This window comes from Sus scrofa, chromosome 17 (assembly GCF_000003025.6).
Source record: "Sus scrofa isolate TJ Tabasco breed Duroc chromosome 17, Sscrofa11.1, whole genome shotgun sequence".
In the NCBI taxonomy this organism is placed as follows: domain Eukaryota; kingdom Metazoa; phylum Chordata; class Mammalia; order Artiodactyla; family Suidae; genus Sus; species Sus scrofa.
In genome coordinates, this window is record NC_010459.5 from 20,115,393 (window position 1) to 20,129,596 (window position 14,204).

The 14,204-nt window shown below is 39.3% G+C and overlaps 2 long non-coding RNA genes across 4 annotated transcripts in view; one reads left to right on the plus strand and one right to left on the minus strand.

Annotated features, from left to right (window-relative positions):
- The window catches only part of LOC106506610, a 381,893-nt gene that overhangs the window by 331,306 nt on the left and 36,383 nt on the right, over positions 1 to 14,204 (plus strand). Inside the window, exon 9 of one of the 3 annotated variants that reach the window (XR_002339929.1) lies at positions 485 to 2,265. The exons of 1 other annotated variant lie outside the window; for it this stretch is intronic. This is a non-coding gene — a long non-coding RNA (uncharacterized LOC106506610). Of the gene's footprint in view, positions 1 to 484; positions 2,266 to 14,204 lie in introns of those variants that run through there. One more of the 3 variants, XR_002339927.1, reaches the window with a different exon arrangement.
- LOC110257380 overlaps positions 2,570 to 14,204 on the minus strand; it is a 481,953-nt gene continuing 470,318 nt past the window's right edge. The window contains exons 3-4 of the long non-coding RNA XR_002339930.1: positions 4,927 to 5,086; positions 2,570 to 4,052 (exon numbers count right to left, since the gene is read on the minus strand). This is a non-coding gene — a long non-coding RNA (uncharacterized LOC110257380). The remainder of the gene's footprint in view (positions 4,053 to 4,926; positions 5,087 to 14,204) is intronic.

Consider the following 14,204-nt stretch of genomic DNA (forward strand, 5'->3'; position numbering starts at 1 on the left):
GCAGACTTGTGGTTGCCAGGGGGAAGAGGGCAGGAGTGGAATGACCTGGGAGTTTGGGGTTGGTGGATGCACTGTTACATTTGGAGTAGATGGGCAATGGAGTCCTACTGTACAGCACAGGGAAATGTGTATGACTGGGCTACTTGCTGTACAATAGGAATTGAAGAAACATTGTAAATCAACTATACTTTAATAAAGAATATTTTTTTTAAAAAGTTCTGGTTTAGCCACTGAGGTGGCCCAAACCACATGAAGAATGTATATTAATGCAGACACCTCTGACTAGACAGGTCTGCTTGGCAGGATGCTGATTCTAACTTTGACTCTGAAATGTTAGATAAACCAGTTTGATTTTCTTGGGCTGACTCAACTTGGGACTTCCAGCACAGTTGGAAGGATTAACAACAACAAAATAAATCTTTTTAGTTATTTGGTCTTGAAAGCAGAACACAAAGAAGTTTTTGTCTCCTTTTTATTTCTACAGAAAGACTCACCGGATATATTCCATAAACTCTGTTACCCACCTTACTCCAAAGTGACAAAATTCAGAGGAAACAAGAAAGCCCTCAATCCCATTTTAAATCATTGACAATGTTGTGATATCAAAGTTGATGATCTGGTTTTTGTTGTTTGTTTGTTTTGGTCCTGTGTTCCAGAAGCCTGGAATCATTAAGCAGCCATTCATTGACGTGGTGCAGTTAAATTTTTATCTAGTAAGGAATGTAGACCAGAAAAGGCCCTGGGACAACCATAAAGATTTATTTGCTTAATATAAATCAGAGAAGCACCTAGAATTCCATGTATGGAATTGTTTCATATCTGAATCTCGAAAGCCTATAACACATCACTATAGGAACTTCTCTTCTTTAGCTATGTTGGAGAAATTAGGAGTCCAAACAAAAGTAGAGAAGTGAACTTCTAAGATTGTGGCAGTGATTATCATTTGCTCTTGGTATATATGGCTGCCTCTGCTCCCTATGTCCTGAGCATTTGTATTTCAGTAGACAGAATTTAAGAAGTTAATGTGTACGTGTTATGTGTAACTGGGCGACCATGCTCTATAGTAGGAAAAAAATTGTATTGGGAAAATAATAATTAAAAAAAAATAAATTAATCAATCTGTTAGTGTTCCCCTGAATTTTTCCCACTGATCAACTCATTAGAAAAAAAAGAACATTCTTAAATTTCCTCCAGGGCTTATCTTTCTTCATTTATGAAATGGGAACAATATAACTTGATCTGGTCTCTAAAACAATGACTGAACAAAATGAAACTAAGAAAGTTATTGTACAAAGAATCTCTATAGTGTAAAATGTCTAACAGAGCTATGTTAATGGTAAAAAGAAGCATTATGAGGCTGAGGAATCTGAAGTCCTTGGTTCAAATACCAGATCCAGTGCATCCACATGCTTGGTTCTGATCAGCCAGGCAAGTTCATTATTTTCTCTGGACTTCCCCTCAATTATGCACTCAGAGAATAAACTCTACTTTTATCTCACAGTTGTTAGAATCAGGTCAAAAAATGCTAATGTGAAAATCAGTGAGCTCAGTGACTTGAACCATTCTTGCCATTGTTGTTGTGTTATTGTTGAGAAATAAAATAGTGAAATCATCCTAGCCCTAGAGGTTTGGGAGATACTTTGCATCCATCCGAGGAGAACATAGAAACTGAGTATTCAGGAAAAATGTAATTATATCTGCATGAAAATCTCTTCTTTCAATCTTTTTCTTAAAATTTCCATTTCCTACTCATTCATCCTTTGTAAAACCTCCCTTGAATATCTGTACTTATTAAATGAGTGAATAAGTAAATGAATGAATTCTACATGTTGCTTAAGTGATTTTACTCTGTTTTGATCGTTTTGCCTATGTTTGTTGAATCTATATATATTGTACCTATATAAAGTACATAGCTAGATGACATACTAAGATAAAGTTAAAAAGACAAATAATGAGAAGTCTTGATGAAGATGTTGAGCAATCAGAACTCTTAGACACAGTTCATGAAGTGTAAATTGGTACAAACACTTTGAAAATTGTCTGGGGAATGTTTGCTACAGCTAAACATATGTCTTACCTAGGAACTAGACATTTTACCACTGGGAATAAATACCTCCCCTGAAATACATACATATGCACACCACACGAGAATGTTTGTATTGCAGTAACACAGATGTAGCTAGAGAATCTCATAGTAAGTGAAGTAAGTCAGAAAGAGAAAGACAAATATCATATGATATCACTTTATGTGGACTCTAAATTGTGGCACAAATGAACCTATCTACAGAACAGAAACAGACGCACAGATATGGAGAACGACCTGTGGTTGCCATGGGTGAGGAGGCGGGGAGCGGAAAGGACTGCGAGTTTGGGGTTAGTAGATTACAAACTATTACCTTTAGGATGGATAAGCAAGGTAGTCCTCCTGTATAGCACTATATCCAATCTCCTGGGATAGAACATGATAGAAAATATTATGAGAAAAAGAATATATATATATATGAGACTGGGTCACTTTGCTATACAGCAGAAATTGACACAACATTGTAAATCAACTCTAATTGAAAATTTCTTTTTAAAAAGAAGGTTCATAAAAACATTATTCATAATAGCCAAAATCCTGAGACTCCCCTGATGCCCTCCAATAGTTTCATGGATGAATTATGGTATCTTTACACAATGGAAAATCATGTAGCGATGAGACAATGAACTCCAACTACACACAGCAACATCAGTGAATTACCAAACGTTACGTTGAGCAGAAACACCAGTCACAAACATATATAATATATGATCCCATGTGCATAAAGTTCAAAGGCCAGCAAAATGGATCCAGAGTGTTGGAAGTCAGGACAGTGGTTGCTCTAGGGGGCCTGGGCTATGGTAATGACTAGAAACCATCACAAGCAATTTTTAAGGTGCCAGTTGGCGATGCTCTGAGTCTTGACTTGGGTGTCAGTTCTGAGGATGAACTCTGCATATGAGAGTTTGCCAAGTGGTCCGCTTACCGTACATGGCTTGTCCTGGACTCCTGATTGCCACATTGGAAAAACGACTCTGAGTAGTTAACTAATGTGGTGGAATGTTTTGAACATAAAGAAAATTTACTCCCTTTGTTTTCAAACTTAGATTGGGGTCCAAGTGACTCACTGCCAAAAGGACTACTCTATTCTTAGTTTACTGAACTCAGAAGCCCCTAGACAAGTAGTGATTCTACATCCAAACTTCAGAGGTCGCCTCAGGCCACTTAGCTGAAGTAACTCAATGAGCTGATTCAAGACCACCTCTATGGCTACGCAGGACCTCTCGTATTCCTATGACAGGCAGGTGCTCTGGGGAGAGAAAACAGGGTGGAACTTCTTGCTTAGGTACTCATGTAGGGTCAAGGAGCTGAGGGGTAGCCAGCCTCTAGGCCAGATCTTCCAGGAACATGTGTGATGAACACCCCCTGACATAGATCATTATTGCTCCAAAGTGGATTCTGCCTCCTCCAAATGAGAGTGGCTGGAAGCATCATGTTGCCTCATGGTCCACAGCAGAGTGAGAGGCACCAGTGCCTCAGTCATACTTGGAAGAGGGAAGCAAAACACAAAGATGACTCTACCACTGTGCTGACATCTGTTCTGGAACTGAAAGACCTGACTGGTGGCTAGTATCTGTTATTTCCATGGGGACACAGCTGCTCCCCAAGACAACACTCATCCATGCAGCTATGAGAAGTCTAGCATATTTGACCTGGAGATTGATTACCTGTTGATGCCTGCACTTCTGAGCTCAGGGAAATGGTTGGCTGGCATCAGGGTCCATGCATATACAGCTCCTCATACAAAGTGCTCTCCAGTGACCAGGCTGCTCTGGAGCTGATTTCTGCCACCTGGTGATTTTGCTCAAATACTTTAGAAGCTTGAATGGCCTGATCATTTGTTCTGTGTGTGTAAAAAACGCAAAAAAGCTGGAAGACAATTTGTTCCCACAAGCCATTTTATAATGAAACAATTTTCTCCTAAGAAATGAAGATGTTTTATTGGCTGGCAGCTAGAATCAGGTGCTAACTGTAAAAAAAAAAAAAAAAAGAAGAACTGAAATGCTTTAGAATGATTTGAATCCCTAGAGCTATTCTCATCAACATCACCGTTTCATAGATGAGGGAACGAAGATCAGAGTTATTGCATCTCTATGACTAGGAACACTCCAATGATGCCTGTCTTTCTTGTCTTAACTCTTTACACTCCCTCTGCCCCCTTTCTTGTTCCTCTCTGTATTTCTTCATTGTCCTCCACTTCTGTGGCCCAAGGGACACATTTGAAAGAAGGTAACTTCAGTGCAGAGGGTATACTGTAATTGCATATTTTCTTCTATACTAGCTGTTAATCAGCATCGTTCTCAACTCATTTTATCCCCACTTAGCTTTCCATCTCATTCTGTTAATTTGGACACTTTTAACATGGCTTTATCATTTAAGAGGGATAAAGATTTCAATAGCCGGTGCGGGAGGGTGGATTTCAGAGCTGAAATTTTTGGCTTTTCAGTCACAACAGCAAAACAATACTGAAAGCACCCAAATCAACAGAATAAATCCAAGTTGCAAAATTATACCCATATTCAAGTTACGATGGTGGTAATCGGCTCTTTTTTCCTCTTAGAAAAGATGTTCTTGACAATAGTTTGCAATGACAGCAAAGAGTTCCTTGTGTGTAACAAAGACCACAACATAAGAAAACTGAGAAATTGCCACTCCATTGAGGATATCTTTGATATGAATTGTCCTGATGCTGAGCTGGTACCTTTAAGCTAAGTTACTTTGGAAAGCATTCCCAGGAACAACTGTAGCCAGGAAATCCTCCTATAATTTGCAAATATCACTGGAGGGCAAAAAGTGGAAGTGGGGAATAAATTGAATTTAAAAACACAATTAAACAATCATACCTTGTGTGTGTGTCAGTATGTGTCAAACGTAGCTTGCTGGGATCCACAGAGCACACAAGGGGAAGCCTTCTGAGTTTCAAAACTGACCAGAGGCAGAATGAAATCTAAATCTGCCTGCTTCTTTTGTACACTGTCTCCATCTGATGAGTTTGCAAATCTCCTGTGCAAAAATAAAAAAAAAATTCCCTCCATGATTCATTCATACAGCTTCAGGGTATCGTGTCCACAGCACTGTAATTGTTCAACCTTCATGAACAAGGAGGTGGTTTTAATTCTTTGCAAAGCTTTAGTTTGTGCAGCTGTGGACAGTCCAACATTTGGGGGAAAGGTACTGAGCATATTTAAAATAACACTAGGTTCATATTCACTTTCTTTGGCAACCAAATTTGGTCCTTTCCTAGAGGGCTATATGAAGTTATGTGAGATTTCTCCTGAAGGGCTAAAAAATGGGTGTTCCTTCATTGTGGCACTCTTTACATATTCAGTCATTATGCACTTTGTAGAGGTGGAGAGAAACTTTCTCAATTAATAGAAAATAATTTTCCTTCTTCATGTTTAAAATGAGAAATTCATAACATAACATTCTTTTTTTTTTGGAACTGAGCAACTTAATAGTAAGCATACAAAACCATTTACATATAGAAACAAATGACTAACTCCAAGTGAACAGCGTTTTTCCATGGGTCATTCTGTTTTAGGATCTCTGCTTACTTTCAGTCTATTCCTGATGACACTCAGTTACCTATATTGTACTGTGAAACCTGTACCTTCGACAGAGCTAGGGCATGCAAGCAAGGGGTGCTTTTAAAATTTCCCCTGAGGGCATTCTCTACTTCTGCAGGATAAGGACCGTTTCACATTTTACCAGTTACAGCAGGACTCTCAAGTTGAAATCTAAGTGAACCGGTACCATAGACCCAATGCATCGCTGTGATAACTTAATCTCACCCATGGATTGGTAATTGGGAAAACTAGCCAATTCCCTGCCCTTTAACCTCGCTTGGTGTATTCCCAGAAGAGACACACTAAATATAACAAGGCTTGCTCTTGCCTGGCAAGTCTTTTTTTCCCCATTGTCTTTTATATTAGAATGAGCAGCTGGCTTCAAAAACATAATTTTTCCAAATTGCTCTATCGGATGCTTTCAGTGCATGTTTGCCTGAATCTCAGCTGCCAGAGCCTGCACCTCCACCTGAGGACTTGCTCTGGCCCCTGACATCTGACTTGCCCAGGCAGGGGGCAGGCTGGCAGTACCAGGGAATGGCTGCTCCCCTGAGCAGCCTTCACTCAGTGACTGATGGGGGGTAGTGTTCAATCTTCCAGCTCCCACTGTCCTTGAGGAGGTCAGCCCTTAGCATGTTCTACACTGTTTCCCAGAATCCCCGATTGGGAACGAGCCCAGGCTGTCCATGAGGATGACCTGCTTGATGAACATCCTTACTGGCTTCCTTTCATCACCCCTCTCACTGCTCCCCGACTCCTCCACCAGTGTTTCCTAAAATCACCTCCCTAACAATTCACATTTAAATCTTTGTCTCAGAGTCTACTTCTGGTTCTACATCTGGAGGAATTCTGGAGAGTTCTTCTCAATTTTTTCCCTTTTTTTTCAATGGTCACACCTACAGCATATGGAAGTTCCCAGGCTGGGGGTCAAATCAGAGCTGCAGCTGATGTCTACACCACAGCCAGAGCAAAACCAGATTCTTGACACATCTGCTACCTACACCACAGCTCACGGCAACCCCCGATGCTTAACCCACTGAGGAAGGCCAGGAATTGAACCCACATCCTCATGGATACCATGTCAGTTTCTTAATCCACTGAGCCATAATAGGAACTCCTGGAGAATTTGTAATAGAAATACCTGCAGCCTGACTATTGTCCCACCTAACCAAATAACTAAATAAAATAAACCACCTTTCTCCCCCAGATATTCAGAGGCTAATAATAAAAACCCAGTTTTTCTAGGTCTTTGTTTGGGGCATATTATTACCTTGGAAAATCTGCTGAGTACATACATATATACACACATATTTATATATTTATATTTATAAGATTGTATAAGATTGTTATATATAAATATACAGATATATTTATGTATTTATATATATTTTATACTCTGTTTGCATCCATCTTGCTTAATGAGCTCTTGTTTTGGACCGAAGCTCTGGTCAGCATCAGGCTGAGTCTGGGTCATACAATCCTCACGAGCTGAAAGGCTCAGCAGCTCTGGTAGATGAAGTTCAATCTTGAAATTACAAGGTTGCAGGGGCAATTTCTGAATTCAGGTTTTCAGATAATTGGCATGAATAGAATAAAAAGAACATTCATCTTCCATTTTCATTCCTTTTTCTCCAAGAGATGTAAGAGCAAGTTTAATGCCGTTTACAGAGGCCCAAGGCAATATTCACTTATTTCAAAATCACTTGTGAAGCTTTTCCTAAAGTAGTCCTTAAATGACATTTTTCTGAATTCCATCTGGAGTCTGCAGAATCAGACCTTGGGGAATTGAGGAGTTCATACTTCACAATCCACCCCCCAAAATAATTTCTCTACCCTCTCAAGTTACATTGGTTCCGTGCTGGATAGGTTTTTGTTTTTTTCTTCCCACTTTTCCTTTCTTCTAATCTCATAGTTAAATTGAATCAGATTACCCATTCTTTAGATAATCTAAAGGAAACATATTTGCATGTACACCCTGTAGAACAGTATTTACTTAAGCCTGGGCTTAACAGAAAATAATAAGCTTTATAAGATGTCCAAATTCCTATAATAAAAATGAAACAATAAACGCATAGAAATATGAGGAAGAAATTACACCCATTAAATGCATCAAGCCCGATGAGTGATAGAATGGCTGCCTATTCAAGCTGGAAATTTTACACATGATCGAAGCTTTATTTAGTCTAATGGAATGTGCTTCCTGAATTTGGCTCTGACTAAGCCTGAGCACAATAGCGAGTATTATGTGATTGGCCTGAGCTCATTCCCATCACTAAGTCATTGTGATTCAGTCTTGACGGCCTCCTTCTCTCAGGTAGCTCATCACCTTGCTGTTCACTCGATAGATTTTATGCACCATGGTTCCTCCTTACGGTCGCTCTCTTAAAAACTTCTGAAAGCACTGGGAAGATTTAGCCTCATTCTACGGTTTAGGAAACATACGCTCAGTGACACAGCAAATGTTACTAGTAGCTGAGATTAATGAGTCTGTCTCACTGCTGGATGACCGAATGGGTGGACGAGTGCCATGTTTATTGCACCAGCAAAGCAGAGATGACCCCAAAATGATTTGTTGCTAGAGCTGAATATTTGCAGTTTCCAAGAACAATATTAAAGGCATCATTCTTAGAAGTTTTAGAGCACACATACATGTCCTTACATTTATTTGTCTTTATTTTGACATATATTAAGAGAGGTAGGGGTGCACCAAAATCTAAATGGAACTTGTGGCTTAGGAATGTTCTTAACTAAACCTGTACTGTCCTTGGATGTTGCAAAGTCACTGAACATAAACCCATAAGTAATTGACTCAGGAAAGCAATGTCAAGATGCTTATATATCCTGGGAATAATTGCGTTATTCTCATTAGTCACCCTGAGTTGCCCATGTAAGCATCCAAGTTGATGCTCAATTATCATGATTCTGAGAGTTTTAACTGAGCACCTTGGTATCAGGGGAAATATATGTCATGGTCTGTGCATGCAGATCAGAAAAATAATTTTCTAGCATGGCAGGAGAAGAGAAAAAGAGTTTATTTAGATAAGAGATGCTGCTAGTGCCATGGGATGTCTTCCTGATAATCAGGGAGTGCCAACCTGGGGTGCATGGTCCTGTCTGTTTTTATAGCCCAGGGAGAGAGAAGAGATCTTGCAATGCACCTGCTGACCTGCTCACTGGTTGGGAAGAGGGGTCTTACAATGTACTTGCTGGTTGGTTGAGGGCATATATTGCCCCTAGAAAGGCAGGATGAGGAGTGGGCCACATACCTTTCCTAGTAGGGGGCAGGAAGGAGTAGGCCAGGTTGCTCAAAGGGGGTGAAGGAGCATTACAATGAGATGGCTGAAGCAATGATAATGGTCTGGCAATTCTGGTCTTGGCCAGAGGCTTTGAGTTCTATTTCCTTGAAGAGGCCTTGAAGTCCCACAATGTAGTCCATTCTCAGACTGTCAGCGGTGGCAAATTTCTAATGTAGGTATATAGATCACAATTGACCAGAGGTGTGAAGTGGCCCATCCACCAATGCTCTTCAGAATTTCCAGGAAACTGGCAGACCGCCCTTCTTTTTCTAAAAGATTTTCAAACACAGGAGTTCCTGTCGTGGCGCAGCTGAAATGAATCTGACTAGCAACTATGAGGTTGCGGGTTCAATCCCTGGCCTTGCTCAGTGGGTTAAGGATCTGGCGTTGCCGTGAGCTGTGGTGTAAGTCGAAGATTCGGCTTGGATCTGGTATTGCTGTGGTGTTGGCCGGCAGCTATAGCTCTGATTAAACCCCTAGCCTGGGAACTTCCACATACCATGGGTGCAGCCTTAAAAATACAAAAAGACAAAAAAAAAAAAATTTCAAACACTGATTAGGTCTTGCCTTTCTAAGACATCTCTTTATGTACTATGTCTTTGAGTTTATCCCTGTTCAACAGAGAGACATTTGGCCCTTAGCATCAATGGAAGAAAATCTCAAGTTTCCCTCAAGACATCTTCCTCAGAGATTCAGTGCGGGCTCATTCTAGACCACTGGCCTGACTATGAATTCTGAGAAGTGTGCAATTATCAGATAGTCATCTAGAATTCACACTGACCCATGAGAGACCTCTAGTTTAAAATAACTTAAACCTCATCTCAAGTTTCTGTTCTTTTGGAGTCTAGAGTGAAGGCAGAATATCATTAAGCAATTTTCTACAAGAAACCTTAGATGCTGGTTCTGGATCCTGAACAACATTATCCCAAGCATGTCAGTCCTGCTGAGAGCACTTCCCGAGTTTGTTGACATTGCAGGGTTCACATGCATGGTTACTGACCATCTGTGGTCCTGGACTTCTTCCATTTTGTTGTCACATTGCTAAGTTCAGGGTAGGAGAAAGCAGACTCCTCTCCACTCTGGCATGACTGTGTTATCGTAGCAATCAGGTCCTTCATGATGACTTAGTTTATCTTTTTTTTTTTTTTTTTTTTTTTAATGGCCGCACCTGTGGCATATGACAGTTCCTGGGCTAGGGGTTGAATCAGAGCTGCAGCTGCCAACCTATGCCACAGCCATGGCAACAATGGATCTGAGCTGCATCTGTGACCTACGCTGCAGCTTGCGGCAATGCTGGATCCTTAAGCCACTGAGCAAAGCTAGGGATAGAACCCACATCCTCACAGACACTATGTCTGGTTCTTAACCCAGTAAGCCACAATGGGAACTCCTGGTAAGATTGTTTTAATATAGCTACTCACATTTTTCTCATGCTCTCACTTCTTATAGTCACTCTCCTTGGAAGCAGGTTAGCGGTTCTAAAGATGTTAAGATTAAAAATATATAATTGGACACATCACACATTCCTTGTTACCTAAAGTCCTTAGACTAAGCTCAGGCTTTCCTGAATCTAGATAGAATGTAAGTTCTAGGATAACAGAGATGGGGAAGAATATTTATTGACTGAAGAAACCCACTCACTGAGGAACCAATTTGCTGAAAGTCAATTTGGCTGTTATTTGCATATGAACACTGAACACTCAAGAACTACCGAGGGCGCTTAAGAGGAGAAAACTACTTTTGTTTCTCTGGTATCATCTGTGAATCACTACCAAATCAAAACAATTTAATTTTACTTTATTTTTTATAAAGTATAAATAATACCATCATTGTGCTTTTTATTCTCATTTTCCACTACGATGTGGTCTGTATATCATTTTAAAAAAGCAAATCATTAAGTAAATAAATAAATAGCAAATCCTTCTAAGGAGTATTAACGAAGTTAATGTTCCAAAGTAAAGAAGCAATAGGATAATACAATAAATCACACAAACACACACACATCCCTCACACTTAAATCCAATTCACTGATATTCTACAGATTTTTAATAGATGGCAGTGCAATTCTGTTGAATGTATATGTATATAGAATGTATATAGTATTTTAGAATATATAGAATATATGAAATATATATAAAATATTGTATAAATATTCTACATATAAAATATATAGAATATATAGAATATTGTATAAATATTCTACATATAAGATATATAGAATATTATATATAAAATATTATATAAATATTATATGTATAATGTATTTTTGAATAAATAGAATGCATAGTATTTTATATTCCAGATGCCTGAACTCTTCTCAATCATTTATCATTTTATATGTAAACAGGAAGCCATACTACTCAGCATTGTCTTGGCAGCAAATGGTCCCTGTATCTCAGTGGCTTATAACCACAAACATGTGTGTCTTGCTTCCATTTTACATCACCTGACTTGGTGTTCCAACTGCTTCTCCATCTGGGACCAAGCCTGAAGGAGCCATGTCATTCTCACAGAAGAGAAAACAGAATAAAAACCAACCATACAAGTGGCTCCTAATGCTTCTTTTAACTATCATGACAGTTTACATGCCATTAGGTCAGGCAAGCCACTTGACCTGCTTCAACATCAAGGGGACAGGAAAGTAGATTTAGCCTAGTAAGGAACTGCCAAACTGTCTTCCAATGTGGTTATGCCAGTTTGCATTCTCATCACCAATGAATGAGGGTTCCTGTTGCTCCACAGTTTTGCTAGTAATTGATAATGTCAGTTTTGGGGATTTTAGCCATCCAAGTGTGAAGTGGCATCTCATTGTTTTGTATTTTCCTGGCTGTCATTTTTATTATCAAGTACCACATCCTACATAGCAATTGTTAGTAAAAGTAATTTTTAATGAATATATCACTGAATTGAATGGTCTTTCTGCAAGACAGTTTTTCAACAGACTTTCAGAAAATAGGAATTTTACCATGTGGCTGTTGAGTAATAAAATTTGGGGGACATCTAACGCTTTACTGGTCAAATTTATGATCTTTATTTTCAAGTCCTCAGTACTTGACACATTTTAGGTGCTCAATAAATATTCCTTCTGCAAATGAACAAATAAATGTATCCCTATTCATTTCAGAGACAAGCCCTTTGAGATTAGAAGTAGTTTCTCTCTCTCTCCTTTTTTCTTTGGCTGCGTCCATGGCATGCAAATGTTCCCAGGCCAGGGATCAAACCTGCACCACAGCAGTAACCAGAGCCACAGTAGTGATGATGTCAGATCCTTAACCTGCAGAGCCACCAGGGAACTCCAGCTTTTTTTTTTTTTTTTTCTTATTCTGGATTTTCAGTGGAAAGGTAGGCTTACCTGTTCCTAGTTCTCTCTGTGGAGACTATCAGCCTCCCTTTCTTTAATTCTAGATCTTAATTCTTATATCTTGGAAAAAATATTTAAAAATCAAAATGCCAATTAACAGACCAAGAGACCCAAAATGGCATAAAAGTGTATGAGAACACTGCTCTATTTCTTAGTTTTTCCTGTTATTCTTGCTCTGCCTTTCCCCTGTCCTTGATGGCAACACTTAGAAAAACTGAAAAGCACAGTAAAATGTTTATGTAATCCTTTTTTTTTTTTTTTTTTTTTTGGCTTTTTGTCTTTTTTTTTGAGGGCCACACCCATGGCATATGGAGATTCCCAGGCTAGGGGTCTAAGCAGAGCTACAGCTGCCAGCCTACGCCACAGCCACAGCAATGCCAGATTGGAGCTGCATCTGCAACCTACACCACGGCTCATGGTAACGCTGGATCCTTAACCCAATGAGTGAGCTAGGGACCAAATCTACAACCTTGTGGTTCCTAGTTGGATTCGTTTCTGCTGCACCACGACGGGAACTCCTGTTTATGTAATCTTTATCCCCTTTTAGCTTCCCTTAGCTGATATAACAACAATAACTGACATGAATATATAGATTGATTTCTGTAAGTCTACATGAGAACTTATTGACTCTGGAGAAGGAAACAGGAGGGTTAAGAAGAGATCTTTAGTCTTCAGGTATAACCTTCGGTATCACTTTTTCTTTTTTTTCTGTATGCTTACAAATATCCCACATGTATTTTCATGCTTTTCATTGTTCAAGTCTGAAAGTACATACTTCTGTGTTAAGTTCATTTTATCGTTGTAGCCACATGCACAACTCACTTGAACGCTTTTATTGAAGTGAATCATTCATTTGCCCCATAAACCACTATTAAACTTGATTAAGAAATCAGTCATTTTCAATCATCTCTTTCAATAATTGCCCATTTTAAATTAAGAATTTGAACCAGCTGGGCCTAATTTAACTGCATTGTGTGCACTGTCCACACAAGTCGAGGTACTTTTAAGCCAACAAACAATAAACTATCAATAGCAATAACAGAAGAGTTTGTAAAGAGAGAATCTCAAGGGGGAAATTATTTTGATTAATGCGTCTCTGTGCAAAAATCTATTAATTTTCCATTGTGAAGTTGTTTATGTTTCTACCACTATAGAATTCCATGGAAACACAAAGCTATGCTTCTACACTGGTTTTCTTGATGGATCCAGGGTACTTTTCTTATCGTCCCCTTAATAGCTCAGGGTCAGAGGACAAGACTCACTCCCTGAATGTCAGTTTCTCAATTTAAAAATAAGAACCAGGAGTTCTTATTGTGGTTCAGTGGTTTATGAAGCCAACATAGTATCCATGAGGATGCCAGTTCAATCCCTGGCCTTGCACAGAGGGTTAAGGATCCAGCATTGTGCAAGGTGCAGCATAGGTCGTGGATATGGCTCAGATCCTGCATTCCTGCGGCAGTGGCATAGGCCTGCAGCTGCAGCTCCAATTTGACCCCTAGCCTGAGAATTTCTATATGCCTCAGGTGTGGCCATAAAAAGAAAAAAATAAAATAAAACTAGAGTACCTATTTCATTTCTTTCTAAATGGGATAAATTTGGACTCAGATATTGATCCATGAATGAAACAGGAATCACTAGGAGATCTGAAACAAGCTGTTTAATTTTTATTGTGGCAAAACAAGTAATATGAGGAGAAAAGGAAATTTCCCATGGTTTACTGATGATTAAATGCCCAAGTGGCATATGCAATCTGATGGCTATTAATACAGACAGCTCCGGGTAGCCCAAATCTAATAAACTTTGGGCAAATATTTAATCAATATATTGTGGCTTGACTAAAGGAGACTGTAAATCCTTTAGCCTGGGGCTCAATGTAATCATGCTCACCACAACCCTGA